Source organism: Palaemon carinicauda, chromosome 3 (genome assembly GCF_036898095.1).
Source record: "Palaemon carinicauda isolate YSFRI2023 chromosome 3, ASM3689809v2, whole genome shotgun sequence".
Classification (NCBI taxonomy): domain Eukaryota; kingdom Metazoa; phylum Arthropoda; class Malacostraca; order Decapoda; family Palaemonidae; genus Palaemon; species Palaemon carinicauda.
This window is the reverse complement of record NC_090727.1, coordinates 37,317,521-37,325,020: the sequence shown is the minus strand read 5'-3', so window position 1 is coordinate 37,325,020 and position 7,500 is coordinate 37,317,521. Positions and strand designations below refer to the sequence as shown.

Here is a 7,500-nt window from a genome sequence, read left to right as displayed (position 1 = left end):
TGGTAGAATTTTATAACCAGCCTCTCTCTCTCTCTCTCTCTCTCTCTCTCTCTCTCTCTCTCTCTCTCTCTCTCTCTCTCTCTCTCTCTCTCAACGGTGTCCGAAACAGTGTTCTAGATATCTTTTACGTTTTTTTTATACATCATCTTTGACAGAATTACAAAGATGATTTGGAATGTGCATGTCAGCATTTCTTCCAACATTTATTTGAAATAACTTGGAATGACAGGACATGAAATGGCGTGTCATTTGAAGAAATTACATAAAGACTCCGTTCTTTACAGAGGGGATCCAGAGAAAATGTTTTAGTCTTGAGTCTGAAATATGTAAAATAGAATCAGAAGTTGGGAGTGACTAGCAGTGATACTAAGAGCAGTGTTTTCTTTCACATTGTTTTCTTACACACATACACACACATGTGTATATGGGCACACGCACACGCAAGCTGCTTTGAAAGGAGTTAGAGATGTAAAGGTACATCTTCGCTTTTATGGTTGGTTTTGAATTGAATTTTCTATTATTTGTTATTTATAGCAAACGTAGATAGTAGGTAGTAGGTTGCCTAGGTCACCAGTCACCCGTTGAGATACTAGCGCTAGAGTTCTTGGGTCTTTTGACTGGCTAAATAATACTGCTCCTTTTTTTTTTTTTTTTTTTTTTTTTTGCCTACGCATACGCAGAATAGTCTGGCCTATTCTTTAAACATTTTCTGTATCCTCATACTGAGATTGCCAAACAAGTTTTCTTCACAATAGATATTAACTGCTGCACTATAATTATTGGTCAGTTGTCAAGGTTGAATAGACTCTCTAGCTATGGTAAGCAGCTCTTCTAGGTGGAGGACACTCCTAAATCATAGCATTGTTCTCTACTCTTGGGTAGTGCCATAGCCTCGTTCTTGCGCTAAAGTTCTCTTGCTTGAGGGTACACTCTGGCACACTATTTGTTCCTCTTGATTTTTTGAAATGGTGTGTTGAGCAGGCTTAATAGAAGGGACATGGATGCCTGGTGGTTTATCAAGAGGTTGCCCTTACCTATCAGCTTCTTTTTCTTTTCAAAACCATCCTTACTGTCCTCCCTTTAGTTGAAGTGGCTATCCTGGATGGTATTTAGCCTTGCATGGTGTATCACTCCGCAATGTTGACTAGTTTTTCCGACTTTTTATCAATTGTCTATGGGTTTTATCAATCTCGTTATTTATATTTCTGTGTATATTGTTTTTTATATCATTATTGTTAATTTAGTTTTTAAATATGATACTTTTTTATTGCCATTAATTCTTATGCCGTGCTGTGTATTGTATTGCAATATTCGTGGTATGCATGGAAATATTCAGGACCTTACAGTTGCGTCCACACAGTTTGATATTCATTTGTGCTCAGAGTCTTTGGTTTCTAATACGAAGCACTTATCTGAGCTCCTTATAACTGGTTTTAAGAAGCCTATAATTTTGAAACGGGATGCCATTCCTAGAGCCAGGGGAATGGCGGTGTATATTGGGACAGAGTACCCTGCTTCTCACAAGTCCTGCAATGAATGTGGATGTCATGAGATTCTGGTAATAAAAGTTTGTGGCAGGCATAACAGCTTCTATTTGTGTTCCATCTACTGAAATCCAAACATGGAGGATTCTATCTTCGACTGTCTCCATACCATTAGGGCTAAGATACAAGATGATAGAAAGGCCTCTTTTTGTTTTTATTGGTGATTTCAATGCTCACCATAGGGAGTGGTGAAATTCTGTTTCTCTTACTTATCACTATGGCTTAAGAGCTTTGGACATTGCCTCTGAATCAGGCTGTGAGAAAATCATAAGTGAAGCTACTCACAGGTTTGGTAATTGTTTGGATCTCGTATTCATGGACTCTCCTGGCGTTATAACAAGTAAGGTTGGTTCTCCAGTCGGGACATACGATCATACCCTGATTTCATTAGTGGTGAAGACTGAGCAGCCTGTCCCTGATGTATCACTCATATAAGATTTATATTAAATCTCAGGCAGGCTGGAATGGCATTTTGAGTGATCTCTTGGCCTTGAATTGGTCACAATTGTATAGTAGTGTTGATCCTGTTGCTTCTTTGAATGAGAATCTAGGCAACATATTTGATGGGCGTATCCCTTCTCGTGTGTTTTAGGTTTGTGTTATTCATGAGGTAGGAACGTACTTGTTAGGTAGAAGTCAATGTCTAACTTCATGTACTTGGTTTGACTTTGTTTCAATGAACCTTCTGTGTAAATATATAAAGCAGCTCAAACTGGGCAAGTTTTCTTCTTTGGGGTCCATGCACGATTCTGCAGTTTAATATGAATTGGGCAGTGATGGTTCTTCTATATTTTAGTACGGTGTATCTCCATGGTACATCATGGTTATTTATATATATATATATATATATATATATATATATATATATATATATATATATATATATATATATATACATATATATATATATATATGTGTGTGTGCGTGTGTACGTGTGTATGTGTGGAAACTAGTAACTGTTGAAACAACACTGTATATGGTAAATTTTATCCTGAGTTTAGGTACGTTCACACATACATACGTACACACACACACACACACACACACATATATATATATATATATATATATATATATATATATATATATATATATATATATATATCATAGACTCCTTTAAGGAAGGACTGGAACGTCCCCTGCTCGGGTTTTTAACTTGAGTCTGAAAGATTAACTTGAGTCTGGACTAAAAGGACTTTTAGAAGGGCTAGAAACACGTGCTCTGGATCTAAATGGGGGTTTTTGAGGATGGTGAGTTCAATAGTAACATTTTCAACACCACCTGGGGTCATCTTCAAGGTCTAAAGGTCATTTATCAAGGTCAAATTTGTGAATTTTGGTCATTTTTGCTCGTTTTTTGTGTGTAACTCATAAATGGTGAGAGATAGCTGATTATAATATGAGGTAAGTCTGCAGAGCTGTCCGAATTTAATATACATTGTCATATATCGTCCTTCAAGAAAGGACTGGAACGTCCCCTGATCGGGGTTTTTAACTTGTGTCTGAAGGATTAACTTGAGTCCTGGACTAAAATGACTTCTAAGAAGGGCTAGAAACACGTTCTCTGAGTCTAAATGGGGGTTTTTGAGGACGGTGAGTTCAATAGTGACATTTTCAACACCACCTGGGGTCATCGTCATCATCTTCAAGGTCAAAAGGTCATATTTCAAGGTCAAAATAATAATTTTGGTCATCTTTACTCGTTTTTGTGGGTAACTCATAGATGGTGAGGGATGGCTGATTATAATAAGAGGCAAGTCTGTAGTTCTGTCCAAATTTAATATATATTGTCAAATATTGTATTACTCAAACATTCCAAACAAGCCCTGAAACAATGAAACACTAAAATAAGAAATAAAGAACGGTATTTCTCATCACAAAAAACTCAAAGACATTAACATTTGATTAGATGAAAATCGCTAGATGGAGAGCTTTTCTTGCCTCCTGAGGCATCTCACAGCCTTTTCTTTGTCACTTACATTGAGAACCTGAGCTTTCAATAGAATGTTGGCTAAAGTCGTACATGCTGCATTATTAGTAGCTTTCCTGGCTTGTGTACTCATAGGTGTTTACCTGTTCAGTTATGGATCTAATCTTGGACCATTTTGAGAGCAAGCTGTTCTTTTGCAAAGGAAAAAGTCGTTTAGGCACCTCAATGCCATCTTTCTCAACTCTATTCAAGAATAGGAATCCAAAAGGTGAGTTGACTTGTTGTAGATGAAAGAACTGCTTGACAGTTTGTCCAGTAGCGTCAGTTCTTGATAGGTAGAGATCTTTCTGGTCTTTTATGACGTTAAAACCAGGAAAATAGGAGCTAATTTTGGCGCGAAATTGGTCGAAATCTCGGATTTTGTCTGCAGCCTCAGCAGCTGCATGCACCTTTTTAGCTCTTGATTGTGATGTAGAAGATGATGTTGGGCGTGGGGCTGAGGTAACCTGCTTCAAAGCTGATTTTGGTATTCCAGGAAATATTGATGGAGGTTGTTTGGGTCGCTTGCCACCCTTAACTGACACCCATTCACAATTGAAATGTGTCTCACAAATATATATCTCCTTCAAGCGTCTCAAGCTTTCTTTCTCATTCGGCATTGCCAATATCCATCTCTCCCTCTCCTCAGGATCTTTTGGGAAGGATATGACTTTTACATAAAGTGTCCCATCATAGTTCCCTTTACAACCAAAGCAGCTACAGTGACGTGTCATATTGTGAGACCACCAGCTGGACCGTTTCTATGACAAAAACAGAAACAAAACACATTAGTCAGTGAGATTTGAACAGAAAATGGGATTTGCATAGAAAACGAGATAAAAACAGGAAAAGTTGTGGGAGCAAAATGATCTTAAAATTTGAAAATACATAACATATGTCAATTTTGAAAAATATCAGGCATGAAGTCTCTCAGACTCAAGTTAAAAACCCCGAGGTCCTGACGTTCCAGTCCTTCCTTAAAGGAGTCTATGATATATATATATATATATATATATATATATATATATATATATATATATATATATGTGTGTGTGTGTGTGTGTGTGTGTGTATGTATGTGTGTATATGTGAGTGTGTACGTGTGTGTGTGCATGTAATAAAAAAATCAGGATAAACACTGTCTAACACTTAGGACGACACATAATGTGAAAACATTTCTTTTGAAACAAACAATGGAGTTTGATACATATTGGAAAGAAAATATAATTAAGATGTTTCTATATATCTTGGAATGATGCTACTGATACTCAGTTTTGAAAAAAGGTAAAATAGAAAAAAGTATAAAAGATAAGGCCAAATTCAGTTAAATTCTTATTCAAACATTGGTGTCACATAATGTAACAAGTCGTTGAGTATAAGAAATGTAATCTGCAAGAGAAAAAATGTAATAGAGGAAAGGAACTAGGTATAAGAACACATAATATCATGTAATGACATACCACTACTTTCATTAAAGGTGCGGCAGGGAGACAGCTTAACATTAGTATAAAATGTTACTCTGTCCCTTATTGCTCCTTCTAAGTATTGAAGGTATTATCATTGTGAGAGAGAGAGAGAGAGAGAGAGAGAGAGAGAGAGAGAGAGAGAGAGAGAGAGAATTGATATACGCATAAAATCGTGTCTTATTGCCACTGCTAAAAATCTAAACTATTATCAGAGAGAGAGAGAGAGAGAGAGAGAGAGAGAGAGAGAGAGAGAGAGAGAGAGAGAGAGAGAGAGAGAGAGAGAATAACGCAAAAGATAACAATATTCATCGCTTTGCATTTTACCCTTTAATCTGTTTCCCAGAATCTCAATTTTATTACGAAGTCAGAAGTAGAGAAAAACAATTTTATTCGCATTAAATGAATTATGAAAGCCTTAGAAATTCCAATGGGTACTGACTCAACAATGCAGGATGTTGTAAAACGAAAGTTGAGCCTGCAAAATTATGCATGACTTTTAATCTTAAGAGGAATAACACTAAGTAACTTTCTTTCCTATATAAATTTTAAGGAGCTATTTATCCACGAGAAACCAAGTGCTTTCCTGTGAACGTTGTACAACATTAAACTCTTATTTATGCTCTAAAAAGGTAGGAAAACTATGAATGCATACTCAAATGTTTTATCCTGTTTTAGTCTTGGAATAGGAATGGAATAATCATATAAGTATAGTCTTTTTGAAAGACTAGTCATGCAATTGTAGCTGTATAATAAGCAAATGCACAGTAATACTATTTTAAGATTATTTTGCCCAGCCTCATAATATCTGCATCATTGATGCTGCTGCTTATATAATAATAATAATAATAATAATAATAATAATAATAATAATAATAATAATAATAATAATAATCATCATTATTATCATCATCATCAAACTCGACGACTTAAGGGACAGTTAATAGAGGCATTCAAAATAAATAAAGGAATAACAAAGGTAGATTACAACAGTCTATTCAGGTTTAGCACAAACCATTCCAGAGGTAACGGATAGTAACTGGAATTGAAAAGATACACCACTCAATGTGATAATTCCTTCACATAAAAATAGTAAATACTTGGAATATACTTCCAGCGGATGTAGTAAACAGTAAAACGGTAAACTAGTTCAAGAATAATCTAGACAAGATCACAAGAGCTCTCTAAATGCTTAAACTAAATCGCTACACCAAAGAGCAAATGGAGTCTCTGCGGATGGACTAAAAAGTCTTTGAGACATTCAAAATCCTTGAACTCTCTCTCTCTCTCTCTCTCTCTCTCTCTCTCTCTCTCTCTCTCTCTCTCTCTCTCTCTCATAAGATAAAAATGCTCTCTAAATGCTTATACTAAATCGCTTGACCAAAGAGCAAATGGAGTCTCCACGGATGGACTAAAAAGTCTTTGAGACATCCAAGATCCTTGTAACCTCTCTCTCTCTCTCTCTCTCTCTCTCTCTCTCTCTCTCTCTCTCTCTCTCTCTCTCTCTCTCTCTCTCCATGTAAAAATAGGCCATAAAAAGCCTGATGAGATGCATAGAAGTGTATCCTTGGAATGGTATGCAACCTGAAATATACCATGCTATTATGAACCAATTTCTTCGCAAATTTTCCCCTTAATACATCCGGGTTCTTAGAACTTTATATATAACTTTCAAGAGACTTTTATAAATTTCCACTCTTGGTTTCATCTGGGATGTATTGCTGTCTCGAGAAGATGTTAAAGGAAAAGTGAATGAGGAAATTGTCTTGTTCACTTTTTTTTTTCTCTAGACTTAACAGTTTGTGTATAACATTTCAGGTCATAATTGATTCATGCAACAGTGTATTTGACAGCCTGTAATTTGTAGATTGTTTAGGATGATATTAGAAGATGGTAGTTATGATAGTTCTTTTATTACCTCCGCCGCTTGGCGGAGGTAATGTTTTCGGTTCGGTTTGTTTGTTTGTTTGTTTGTTTGTTTGTTTGTTTGTTTCTCTGTTTGTCTGTCTGTCTGTGGACAACGTAGAGGCCACATTTCTACACGGAATCACTTCAAACTTGGCCAAGTAGTTCCCCAATGTGTATGGAAGAACTGATTAAATTTTGGTCAAGGTCACCCCAAGGTCAAGGTCACAGGGGTCACTGGTGTCACTATGACATAAGTGGCCATATCAAGAGACAGAAATAAAGCACTGACTTTTGCATAAGCCAACAGGGAAGTCCTAGTCCAGGCGCAACCCATGGGTGATGTTCAAATTTATAAAGGTCAAAGGTCAAGGTCATATTGGTGCATTATATCAATGTCATATTAAGTATCAGTGGCAAATGAACAAAGATCACTTGAAGGTCAAAAGTCAAGCAGGTCACTTGAAGGTCAAGGTCACGTGAAGGTCAAGGTCACGTGAAGGTCAAGGTCACCTGAAGGTCAAGGTCACGTGAAGGTCAAACGTTACTTGAAAGTCGAAGTCACATCAATTCATGATTCTAGGACATATGGCGCTCTAGGTCACCTTGGCGGAGGTAT

The 7,500-nt window shown here is 36.6% G+C and overlaps 1 protein-coding gene across 1 annotated transcript in view; it reads left to right on the top strand.

Annotated features, from left to right (window-relative positions):
• LOC137637055 (uncharacterized) overlaps positions 1 to 7,500 on the top strand; it is an 89,973-nt gene that overhangs the window by 709 nt on the left and 81,764 nt on the right. The gene's annotated exons all lie outside the window — the stretch shown is intronic.